We start from the raw sequence: 13,614 nt of genomic DNA on the forward strand, positions 1-13,614 counted from the left end.
TTGCGATCAAGTAAACATGATATGAAACATGTGAGCAACTTGAACATATACCAAAACAGTTATATGGAAATGACTACAATGATCATATAACAAAGAAAATGATCATTCGAATATACAACCAATAAAGCATAATAGCATAAGGATATATGCATGTCCAACACATAAGCATGATGCGATGAGAGCAACAAAGCAAAGATATTAAATGTAACTTAAAGTACCATAAAGTAACGAGAAAACAAGCATAAAGTAAAACAATGTTTTCTAAAAAAAAATGTCTTTTCCCCCTTAGTATATGCATCTCCCCTATGATTTTCTCCCCCTGCGAATGTGCACGAGGTAGAATTACTCTCCCTAAGAGTGTGCACATGAGTCATATAGAAATGATGATACAAACCGGTATACTCTTCAGTATACTTTCCCCCTTTTTGTCACGAGTAGACAAATCAATCAAGAGGAAGGAGAGAAAGAAAAGAAGATATGAGCAAGGGTATGATGCATGAGGGGTGCAAGATGAACGAGAAAATGAAACTCAAACGAAAGACAAAACATAAAAAATGCTACAAAGCATAGAGTAAACATGACATACTAAGGATGATGGAATATGATGTAAACCTAGGCATGACATAGACACAGGAACATGTTATAAGAGCTAAAATGTTTAAAAAGACTTAACTAATATGAGTGAAGTACAAAACATGTCAAGTGATAGAGTGCGTGTAGCAAAGGTGCATCTAGTGTGCATGTGAGATGCATAACCAATGCATAAATAAGCACTCATGGGGCAAAGTGTATGAAACACACCACCAATGATCAAAATATGATAAACATGAATAATCATGGTGATTCCCAAAATTTGGTACTCATCAGAGTCCAAAACAACAACAAAATGCCATTTAGGCATTTTTCAAACACTTAGAGTGTACACACTACACATGTATGATAAACAATGTATGAACATATGAAAATCTTGTCTAAATACATGTTATTTTTGTCACAAGGGGCCAACATCCAAAACAAATCATCATTTAAAACAACGCCCAATAAAAAAGATTGACAAAAATTATGTTTTCTAACTCCCATTTGAAAAAATCCCAATTATGAACATAAAACCCCCAAAAACATAATCTAAAGATCAAAATCAATGAAAAGAGTTAAAGATTACCTTAGAGATGTTAATGGAATGAAAAACATTTGAATTTAGTTGGGTTTTGATGTAGAAATATTAAAAACAGGGGTTTAGGAGAGTATGGGAGACGTTTAAAACAAATGTCCCACAAAATGCCCTTTAAAAAGCTGATCTGGAAATTTTCGCGGGAAGCTGACTCGCGAAAGTACTCTCGAAATTTTTCGTGGGTAAGCCTTACTCGCGAAATAGTTGCGAAACTCTCTATCCAAAGTTGAAAAACATGAGATTTGGACCATTTAACTCCCAATTGAGCTTACACATGAAAAGGGTCACAAAAACACCCAGAAAACATGTTTTCCACACAAAAACAACTTGAAAAACTTTGAAAAATATGAGTGATACAAATCACTTCCAAAAACAAGCAAAAAGAACAAAAATCTTTTTAGTTTGATCCACATATGGTTGAACACATACACATTACATTTGAACATGTATAATCACACAAATGAAATAGATATTTATTGAACATTAAACTTGTGTGTTGTGTGTGTGGATCAAGTGTGGAATAGTCCTTAGACTAGAGTGAAACTTCAATGATCAATTTAATTAAGTCATACACAACTAGTATTAAGTCAAGTGGTTTATCTCAATTATAGAAGTGAACATATATGACCTCCCACAAGAGAATGATTACAAATCATAGAAGCTTTTCATTTGACTTCTGCATAAATCATAACATTTGGTCATTTTTGGATAATACATCTCTTTTTGAGATCGGTGCTTGAAATTTTTGATATTTCAACTTTTAGATTTAGCCTTTGGCTTTTTGAGCACCATAAATTTTAATATAAAAGTCGTTTTTCCTTTTTCCTAATCAAATACTAGTATGTGCAATAGACTTTTGCAGCTCATTATCTTTTTTCATTTGGAAATTTACATTTGGTGAGCTATATAGTAAAAACATAAAAATAAAGTGGGAAGAGATATAGGCACAAGTCTATGCAAGTATCAAGACCATCAAGACTATTGACCAATCATTTATGACAAGCTTGAAAATCTATTTACAACAATCACACATAATTTTTAAGATTTCTTCCACAAAGATATATGTGCATACATAACAAGCTATGCTCGTAATTGCACTACGCCATTAGTACGAAGGTACTAGGCCAAACTCACATGTGATATGTGCTCAAACATATACGATCAAACTTTTTCAATTTTTCACTTTTTATGTGGTTTTGGATTTTTTATTCACACAAAACTAAAACAGAAAAAATAAGATCAAAACAAAAGCAATGTATACAAATAAATGCAAAATGCACAAATGCATGACAATGAAGCATCAAATGCATGAAGGGTCCTACAAAAATTGAAAGAATTAAATCAAGGACCAAAAGAGCAAAAGCTCAATCATAGGAACCCTTCCTCATCCAAACAGAATGACTGTTTGGAATGAGTGTCTCATGAGAAGTGAGACGAGAGTTGGAAGAATGAGTACTGGAGATGCACATAGACAAGGAGTTAAGAGCATTAAACACTTTTTTTAACAACGTGCTATTATCACTCAAATCCAGTTTGCCTTTTTTAGCACAACTTCCAAGAAGCTCAAGTTTCTCTTTTCTTTTTATTCTTTTAAGAGCTTGAAACTTAGAGCAGTATGGTCTAAGATGACCAAAGGCACCACAATGGTGACAAACAATGGGTTTAGGTCTACTAGGCTTTTTAGGGAGGGATCTAGCACCTTGGTTTTGTTCTTTCTTCAAAATGGAGCATTAAGGTATTATGTGACCGATCACACCGCAATGGTGGCAAGTAGGAACAAACTTAGATCCACTCAATTCCCTGGGATGAGACCTAAATAGAGGCTTAGGCTTAAAAGCCTTTCTCTCTACATTTTGATTTCTTTTATGTGGTGGAATGTACACTGATTTGTCCTTTGAGGTAGAACACATAATAGACACAAAATTGGGTACCACAACATGATTGCAACGTATATTATCTTCCTTTTTAGCAACAGGTTCAGCAATCAAACACTTGGCCTGCATCTTAAGAGATTCATTTTCACATTTTGGCTCATCAACAAGTTTGTTAGATAAAACAAGTTTAGCATCTAAGTCCATATTCAAACATTTAAACTCTTTCAGCTTTTCAAGAGAAATTTCAGCAAGCTCCTTATACTTTTCAACCAATTTATTGGATTCATTGAGCTTAGCAATTAAATCATCCTTTTCACAACGAAACTTGCTCAAATTCTTATGAAACTTCTTAGCTCCTTTCTTCAAGAGTTTGTCAACAACACCCATAGATTCAAGTAACATGTCATCACAATTATGAGGATTAACATTCATAGAAGCATTTTCACAAACACATAGCATGTTACAATCAACAATATCCATAGAAGCATACAAAACACTATCCATGGCAAAACACGCAAGAGGTCAATGATCACACTTAGGTAATGAAACCAAAACAAGTGTACTCGCTTTGATACCAATTGAATGCTTGAAAATGTGTTAAAAACACAAGAGTTGTTTAGACTCCCAAATAAAAATTACAGCTAGATTGCTTTTACTCTAACTTATCTAAGTGCGAAAACAAGAGTAAATGAAGCGTAATTAACCGATACTACTCTAGTGCATAAACATGAACAACAAATATTAAAAGTAAAGTACAAGAATAAGGGAAGAGAGAATGCAACCACAAGATAACACGCCGATGTGTTATTGAAGAGGAAACCGAAGAACTCGGTGAAAAACCTTTCTGCTGCCCTCCAAGTGGTAATCGATCCACTAGACAATCAGTTGGGATACATGGGTTAGCAAGAGATCCTCCAAGCCTAATCTACTCGATGTACTTAAGCCCTCCAAGCTCCTACTCCAACAAGACTTCTCGGAATCGTGTCTTGTCTAGCTCTCCGGATCCCGCAATCCACCCGATTGCATCCACTAAGCCTCACTGGCTTCTTTTGGCAATTCCCCAAAGCTTTCCAAGCTCCAAAACACTCTCTACACTCTGAAAAGGTGTGGGTTACATTTGGGTACAAATCTCCTCTCAAGGTATGACAATGGGAGAGGGATGGAGAAGAGGCTACAATGATTTCTCACTAAGGATGAGTAGCTCTCTCTCTCAAAAAAGATGGGTGTGTGTGTTGTAGAAAACCTATCTAGGGTTTTTCTCTCTGAATTGCCTCTTTTACATTTGTGGGTAATGAGGGTATATATAGTATGATTGAATGGTAAGAAAGTCACTCTTGAAAATCCTCCAAGTAGAACGTTTCGTGACTACCTCGTGGGAAGACCTTACCCGCGAGACACTCACGAAAACAACAGCTTGGCATGACTCTTCAGCTTTCAGTCATGTGCTCCTCACGTGGCTCTTTCGTGGGTTAGCTTCTCGTGAGCTTCTTGCGAAATCCACTGATTCTTCATTTAATCTTGATTTTTCATCAATTTAATACTAAACTCAATACAATAAAATCCCACAAAATACAAGGAAATAAATTAAAATAATTACAATATTTTTGTCATGGAATAAAGCCAACATAAAACATAGTTGTAAATCACAACTTTACAAGGATTGTAAACAAAACCAAGTTTAGCCAAACTGAGTATTAAAAGTGCAATAGCATTCATTTATTTAGTTTTTTGAACACAAGTCGAGCTCAAACTTATCATCAAACAAGATTTTATGTTCAGTTTGACTCATTTTCTTATCAAGCAAGCTCGAGCTTGTTCATGAGCTATTTGATTAAATTATTCTTTTCTTATATATTGTGAAACCATTACTTAAATGATTTACATCTTCACAATTCTATGAATTTTTAGTACAAATGGAATGTTTATATCATCAATAAGTTACAAATAATAATTTAATATCATATGAATCTATTAACAAACTTATATTATCAAATTTCAAATTTATATAAATATATATCTAGACAAGCATATATACAAAATATAATATTATATATAGTAAAATCGAGCCTTCATATTCTTAAGTTTGTTCACGAACAAATTATAATATTTGGATTTGACTTATTTAATAATTGAGCCTAAACTTAAGGCTTGAACTTTATTTGTTTTTTAAACAAATGAACATAAAAGAGAATTGTGGATCAAATCAATCTTTGATTGTATTTACCATAGTTTTAAAAACTAAACCGAACAAAGAGCCAAAAAGAGAATTGGTTTTAAAAACCAAACCTTCACTTGAGTTGACATCACCCCGACGGCCCTTCACCGTTAACCATCCCCTACAGTTTCCTTATATTTAAAGTTTTGAAGTAAAATACCACCCAGTAAAAGAATACACTATACACCCATTGTTTTATTTTATTTTATTTCTATATTTTGTGTGGATAATCCCGCTGATTTAATTTTGTTCACCTACCTTTGTTTTTTTTCACTCTGTCCCACTACCACCTACCTTCATTTACTTTCACTTATCTTCATCCACCGACTCAAAATACCATCCTCTCATTCCAAATCCAAAGTACTCTTCCTTTGTAAATCCTCACAGACACGACTCTCTCTCTCCCTCAAAAGTCATGTGTATTTAAGTGAGGGTAATAAAGAAATTGCAGGCGTGTGAGTAGTAAAATTGCACACAAACGGGTATGTACTAACTTGTCCTATTTTACCAGACCATTAAAACCAATTAAAGAGTTGAAAAATGATTTGATTCACAATTCAAATCGAACACTAATAAAGTAATAATAGTCAAACATACTTTCATAAAAAAAAAAATAAAAATAAAATCAAACATACCTCCCTTCTATAAATACCCTCATACATACATTCTTCATTCTCTGCGTCCATCCTCTTCTACGTTTCTTCTTACTGTTTTTCCCTACCTCTTTCGTTTTCCTTTTCTTTTTTCCTCTACTATTTTTCCCTAACCCTCATCTTCTTCTTTTTATCTCCCAAGCCAGCCTTGTTCTTTGTGCGCCATGGCCAAGCCTCTCTTTCTTCCAATCACGCCCATTCTTCTCCATGCTTGTCTTTGTCAATCTCATGGACTTAGATTTGTGTATATGTACCAGCAATACATAAGAAGAAGACGTAGAAAACGGCACCATTGTGGCTTTGCTGGCGGCATTCAAGCACTTCAGGCACATGTTGCTGAACTGCTTATATTGCCAAAGTGGTATTTTTTTTTTCATGCATTGATATCCTTTCTTCCTTCCAAGTTTTTTATTTTATTTTTTATTATTATAATTTTTTTATTTAATTTTTATTTTTTTAAGCCATTTTCAACCTCTAATTGCTATTCCCTAATGAGAAATCTTTTGCAGGAATTTGAAACGGAAGGATTTCGAAAGACAGATGTGTTTGATTTTGGTATTGGCCCCTATGATGAGAATGACACATATGGGTTTGATGAGAACATTCCGTACAGTATAACTAGTAATGATGTTAGTAGGGAAAACCTTCGTTGGGGTCGAGATGATGTGAAGGGAATGACAATTGATGTCTCTATCATTAGTGAAAGAGATCCTCATGAAATGGACAACTTAGATGATTGTGAGTTCATTGATGATGAGTCCAACGATGAAGATGACAACGAAATCGAGTACAGCGATGATGAGTAGTGTAATAGGGTACTGTTGTTGTATGCGTAATTATGTTATAGTTATTATTGAAATTGTAAGTAGAATTTGTAAAGGTCTATTGCATGCAAAGTTGGACAATCTTGCATATATATGTGAAAATTGTGTTCCTCTTCATGTTGTTAAGAAATAACAGTTTTAACATAAGTAATTATCACGTGAAACTGCTATTTCTTCACGTTGTTGCTTATATATATTAAAACTGCTATTTCTTCATGTTGTTAAGAAATAACAATTTTAACATATATCATTAACTTTAAAACTATTATTTTTTCATGTTGTTATTTGTTCATGTGATTGGCTGTTGGCTATAATTATCTTTATGTTTGTGTTGTGAAGGTGTTGGACGCAAGTATTGGGAGGAGGAAATGACAATTGCTGCTTGTTTATGTTGGCGAAGGATCGTCACATTTCCGACAAAGGGTGGAGGCACAAGATGAGGAAGCTCATATTTCTGAGGAGACATGATTTTTCTTTTCTTTTACTTTTACTTTTCTAGGCAGACGATGCTTTTAATAGTTCAGTGTAGTGTAAAAATATTTTACAATGGTTGAATTTAGTTAAATAATATTCTAGATATTTTTATTTAGGTTAAATTAACTTGATCCACTTAATATAGCTCCCTTGTGCCTTATCACATAAATAAAATCTGTCACTTATTTATTGAAGAAAGAAAAGCTATATTTCCATGCTAGAGCTTCTTCAACAGTTTTGCAGAGCCTTTAAAGAATGGATTTCTTTTTAACAAAGATTTTATGTATTAAGAAAATAGATTTATATAGAATAGTAACTTAATTTTATTTTCTTTTTCTTTTTCTCAAAATAAGATCTTAAACTATTTGGAAAAGCGAGACTGCGAGGGAACTTGAGGTCTTGATCCCTTTAAAGTGGATAAAAATGCAATTAAAAATTTTCTTTTTTTTAAAACAAGATCTTAAACTACTTGGGAAAGCGAGTCTTGATCCCAAAGAAAAATGATGCATGAAGTATGAACCCAAAGAAAAAAGAACAAAAAAACTTAGAGATATTCCGTACGGAGAATATTAATACTTCTATCTTTTTAAGATGGAAGCCTGTAGGGAGTTTTTAGAATAAATTAAAAAAACAAAAAAAAGTAGAGGTTTACATTTTTCTGTATACCATAAAATTTTAACTTAATTAATGTAGAGGTTTCCATTTTGAAGTATACCATAAAGTAGAGGTTTACATTTTTCTGTATAACATTATTGTTGCATGTGCGTAAAGAGAAGAGAGCCCCAATGATCTCATAAAGCATAAAGGAATAAGTGTCTAAACGGAATAGCTTGAAAGGTAGCCAAGAAATGCATATAAATCCATTTTTCACCTGGAGATGCTAGGACTGCCTATGTCATGGCGCTCATCGATCAATCACTTTCAAATGAATTAAATATATATATATATATATATATATATATATTTCTTTAATTATTACAAAATTTTGAAATTTTGGCCTTTATTCCAGGGACATGGAATGAATTTGGTCTACCATAAATCATCTCCAACATTTTGATCCGCTTGAATTTTTATTTAAAGGTAATAGGACACACTTGTACTGATATTAAACAAATTTTGGATTAGTGATCATTCACTTAGGTTATTGCTTAAGATGTGATGAAGTTTTTATTTCCAATTGTTTGAATTATGTAGGAAAGATTCACTCATGAAGCTATAATTAGAAGAAGCTAAAGCTACAAGTCGTTTTTGTCTTTCTTCTTCTTTAACTACAAGTCGTTCTTTATGTGTGTATCCATCATTTCTCAACTGACAGTAATAAAAGCCTAATCCATTTCCCAACTCACATGATAATCATATGCCACCGGCAAATGATTGATGCACACTACACATATTTGTACACCCAAAAATTGCTCTAAAATCGTGAGTTGAAGTTATGAGTTATGTATATCAGAGTGTATATATACAGTATTTGGTGAATGAATGAAATCATATAAGCATTTTCACAATTGGATAAAATCTAGCTCCAAAATTAATAGATTTTGTGACAGTGAACTTATCGCAAGCCTTCTTTTTTTGGATTTTGTGATAAGTTATGCTAAAAACATCTACTTAGTACGTACTGTGTAAAAGAAATAATAATTTGAGGTGTTTTCTATTTTGGGTTGAATTTTTGGTTTGAGGCTATATATAAAAATTTACGCATTGTACACAAAATCGAGTTGCATATGAAGTTATTAGCAGCTAGGAATGGCAACGGGTCAGGTTCGGGCCGGGTTTTTTCATACTTGGACTCGACTCGCGGGTCTTAGCTCAAAGCTCGAATCTGGCCTGTTTACTAACCGGGTTTTTTTCTTGGGGCCCGGACCCACCTCCGCAGGGCCCCGTTAAGCCCTGCTAGATTGGGGCCCAATCCACAGCCCAACCAAAAAAAAAAATTTTTGAATGGCCATTGCCCATTTCTTTGCGCATTTTTTTCTTTTTAGTACATAAAATATAAATTATGGAGATGAGTAAATAATAAAATTTATAGAATATAGTTTTAAACTCATTTTAAAAGGAATACTCTTTGGCCTAATCAGATCTATGATTTTCCCTTTCAAAATTACAAACCAAACACAAATTTCAGAATGATTTTCATTTTTCCCTTTCAGAAATCATAAACACAAACACAAACATAAACTCACATGATTGAGGCGAATTGAACCCAGAAAAAAAAAAAAGAAAAAAGAAAAAAAGAAAAAAAAATGGAGAACGAGGTGGAGTGAGGCCGTGTCATGCTTGTGGCCATGGGCGAGGAAGATGAGATGAGAGGGGCAGAGGACTGTGTGACAGTGTGAGATCAGCGACGACGAGGATGAAATGGAGTTGAGAGAGTAGAGAGCTTGGGACCGGTGACACTGATAGAGCTTGGGACGGCGGCGAAGGCTTGGGACGGTGGCTAGAGTTGGACCGACGGTGAGAGAGTTGGCCGATCTCGCACTGTCGGAGTGAGGGTGAGGATTGAGGGAGGGAGGGAGGCGTGGGTTCTGACTTCTGAGTTGGTGCTGAAGAAATGAGAGATTATATTTAGGTTTAGATTATAGGTGTATATATATAGGAGGGGTATTTTTGTAATATACAGTACCGGGTTTTTATTCGGGCCGGGTTTCGGATCGGGTCTCAGATTTTTTAATAAAACCCGGACCCGACCTGGACCCGCTTCGGGTTTTGTTTTTTAAAAAACCTATTCCCGATCCTATTCCTAATCAGACCGGGTAAAACTCGACCCATTAGGGTCGGACCGGACCGAGTACCCGCGGGTCGGGCAAAAATTGCCATCCTTATTAGCAGCTTATGGATTGGGTCAAATGCAAACCATACCTTCAGTAGTTTTCTCTCAGGCAAGCTCAAAAGCAAAAAAAAAAAAAAAAAAAAAAATCATCTAAAACGGTTGGCAAATGCCAATAATAATTTCAAATAGACAACCTTTGTAATTTGGTCTTTATGCTTGGATGAATATATAAATCCCTCATACTCTTAATTAATGTAAAGGTTTACATTTTTCTGTATACCATAAAGTAGAGGTTTACATTTTTCTGTATACCATAAAGTAGAGGTTTACATTTTTCTGTATACCATAAAGTAGAGGTTTACATTTATTATCCCAAACAACAAAAATTAATGTGCTTTATGAAATACCTACCAGCTTATTATTCGTAATTTTATGTACTTTCTTCAATGGCTTTACAGTTCACATTACATCTCCTATTGTGTCAGTACTTTAGTAGTTTATGTTATTTCAATGATATCTAATTTATATTGAATGAGGGGTCAGGGGAGGGCCTAGGGGCAGCCGAACATGTTCATCCTTTAGGTTATATGAATGCGTGGGAGAAAGGTGTAAATGTACTAATGTTTTGTTTAAATGAAATTATAAACCCTTAATATCACATTAAGTTACTAGATGAATAATTTTTTCGTGCTGTGATATGTTTCACTACTTGTGAGGTTTGATAATTCAGTCCTAATATTGGTGGTTTTGTATATACAGATGATTATCAACAAACCCCAATAGTGGAAAATAGGCTTAAAAGACGTGGTCCTACAGGGCTAGCTGACATATGGGCATTGGATGGTGAGTACAAAATCCCGTTGCTGTTAAATGATCAAGGCCAACTGATTGGTCTGGACGGTGGCATGTTCGTTCGGTGGTTGGGAACTTTTTGCGAGAATGGCTTATTATGCTTGCTGGGTGGCCAAGCGTCCTTGAAAAATTTAAACAGGATTGTTGGATTGAGATTGAGGTAATATGAAAATAAAGTATAAGTAACAGTCATTTACAGCCGCTCTCCTAATTAAATGTCATATTTAGTAGGGTCCATGCTTGTATTTTGCTAACTCCACTTTTGCATTTCAGAAACAGTATCTAATTGACCCCAATATTGTCGCACCACCCGATCAAATGGAATGGGCAATGCATCAACTTGGGGTCCTGAGGAGAAATTAGAGGACAAAGTTGAAGAAGGATCACTATAAACGTGGGATGACAAAGGAACAAGTATTGGCCAACAAACCGTCGATGGTTGACAAAGTGCAGTGGACGGAGATGGTTAACTATTGGTTTTTGGACAAAACTGTGGTATTGCTACTTTATTTGTCTATCTCATCTTAGTGGTAATTTAGTCAAGAGATGTTTTGTTTTCATATACTTTGACGGCAATGTGGTTGCAGACATTAAGTAACAAGAACAAGGTGAGTTGAGGTAAATAGAAGGAGATAGCAAGGTCTGGGCCCAAAAGTTTTGCACAAATTTCTGATGACATGGTAAGAAATGCATTACAAGTGCTACTGTATTCGTGTATCACATAAGCTAATTTTATGCTTCTGAATCACACTAAATGTTGAAAATACTCTTTTACTTTCTTGTTGGTGGTAGATATAAATTAAAATTCATGAACGCCTTAGTCAATGCAAATGATAAACAACATGACAAATCTAAGAGCAATTGTGTTTATTGTATGAAATTTTGTTTATCATGTAGGTGAAGGCTAACGGGGCTTCGGTCAAGCGTGCAGATATGTATCTAATAGTATATTCTAGGAAAGATGGGGCTGCTGTTACTCCCCATGCGCAAGAGAACATGGTAAGCACAATTTGAATAGAATTTTAGTGTATTTTGTGTTTTATTGTTTATGGTGTGTAATATGTTATTTGGTTCTTGTGGGAAAACGTACAAAATAGGATGGAAGAACTTTTGACTCAAGAGGGCATGCGACTACAAGGAGAGCTTGGTAGTGGAGTCCTTTGGTCCAAAGATGATGCATATGCTCAGGTGTTTGGTCTAAAGTGCCCTGGACGTGTACGTTGGGTGGGATTTGGAATCACTCCATTTGGAAGAAGTGCCATAAACCTTTCACAGTTTACCTCGACTCCATCGTCATCAAGCAGAACGACCTAAAGGATTTCGGAGTTGCAGACTTCCCTTAGGAAGCAACTAGCCGAAGTACAAGAACAACTCTCCCAATCAGAAGCAAGGCATCAAGAACAACTCTCCCAAGTAGAAGCAAGGCACCAACAGCAAATGGCCGAAGTGATGACTAGCATGAGAGAAATGTTCGCCCAACTTAGCCCTTGTATGCGTGATTTGGATACGTCTCAGGTACCAAAAAAATGTTATTTAGCAAAACACTACTTTTGCAATGCATTGTTATGTGATATTAATATGATGCCTTTAATATATTCAGGGTGGCAATGCTTGATGGGGACTCTCCATGGGAATGAAACTATGAATCCTCAGGTAAAACAAATACAACTATTTGTTATAACATATACAACTATATTAGGAAAAAAATAAAAATAAAAATCAGATATATTCCTGTCTTTGTTGGTTTTATTCCAATTTGAAGGTCCCACATCAGTATATATGATGCAAGAAGTAGGGAAGTAGATGTACTATAAGACATAAAATCAAATTAGAAAATTTCAACCATGAATGTAGACAGGAAAGTATCCTTGTTCCAAAAACCTTTCAAGTGAACATTTTTATACATGCCTTTTTACACTTGCTAAATGTAGCGGATAGTTCCAGGATGCATGAGTGTTTTCAAGTGTTTTCAAGTGTTTGCACTGTTTTCAAGTGTTCCAAGCTTAGGGATTTTTGCGAGCCCAATTCAACCCAATTTCCGGTATTCTCAATGTCACAGGTAATTGGCTGTAGCTACAGGCATTGGACTGAGTAATCAAGTACCATGGTGCTTGCTAGAAACTGGCTGATCAAGTAACTTGATGCTAGCTGACAATTTTTTGTGATGTAAAAATCCTTGAGGGATATGCATTTTGAGCTATAAAATTCTTTTGTTGGGAACTTGTTTTGTTTATGTAATTATTTGTTTATGTAAATTATTTGGGCAATGCAATCTTTTGGCAATGAACTTGTTTTGTTTGCTGGCAATTGGTTGGGAACTGTTGAGTGTTGGCAATTGTTTTGTTGGTTGCAATTGGTTGCATTTGTTGAGTGTTGGCAATTGTTTTGGGCAGGAATTACAGATTTAGCAAGAAAAAAAAAGGGAAAAAAAAAAAAAAACCTAAAAATGCGGCTATAGAAAAACCTAATGTAGAGGGCTTTAGTCGTGTTTCTAAACGTAGCCCAAACATGGTCTATAGTCGCGTTTTAGACAAAGTAGCTACAAATCTGAGCCTATAGTCGTGTTTTAAAAATGCAGCTATAGGTCCAGGCTATAACTACGTTTTAAACGCAGCCCGAAATGGGTCTATAGTCGCGTTTTTTACAAAACGTAGCTATAAGTCTCAGCCTATAGAGGGTGGAAAAATGCAGCTATAGGGGGTGGAAAAACGCAGCTATAGGGGGACTTGTAGCCCTGTAGAGAGGGAAAATTCCTTACCTATCACAAGCTGACACGTC

At 35.0% G+C, this 13,614-nt stretch overlaps 3 long non-coding RNA genes across 3 annotated transcripts; all 3 read left to right on the forward strand.

Moving 5' to 3' along the window:
• The first annotated feature begins 5,951 nt into the window (after positions 1-5,951).
• Positions 5,952-7,293, forward strand: LOC126702893 (uncharacterized). The gene is made up of 3 exons (XR_007647876.1): positions 5,952-6,274; positions 6,423-6,728; positions 7,077-7,293. It is a non-coding gene; the product is annotated as an uncharacterized LOC126702893 (long non-coding RNA).
• A 3,453-nt stretch (positions 7,294-10,746) lies between these two features.
• LOC126703038 (uncharacterized) lies at positions 10,747-11,646 on the forward strand. Its single transcript, XR_007647923.1, has 3 exons — positions 10,747-10,996; positions 11,110-11,331; positions 11,424-11,646. It is a non-coding gene; the product is annotated as an uncharacterized LOC126703038 (long non-coding RNA).
• Positions 11,647-11,735: 89 nt separating this feature from the next.
• On the forward strand, positions 11,736-13,203 carry LOC126702556 (uncharacterized). Its single transcript, XR_007647783.1, has 4 exons — positions 11,736-11,835; positions 11,934-12,351; positions 12,437-12,489; positions 12,896-13,203. It is a non-coding gene; the product is annotated as an uncharacterized LOC126702556 (long non-coding RNA).
• The last annotated feature ends 411 nt before the right edge of the window (positions 13,204-13,614 follow it).

This window comes from Quercus robur, chromosome 10, assembly GCF_932294415.1.
Source record: "Quercus robur chromosome 10, dhQueRobu3.1, whole genome shotgun sequence".
NCBI lineage: Eukaryota > Viridiplantae > Streptophyta > Magnoliopsida > Fagales > Fagaceae > Quercus > Quercus robur.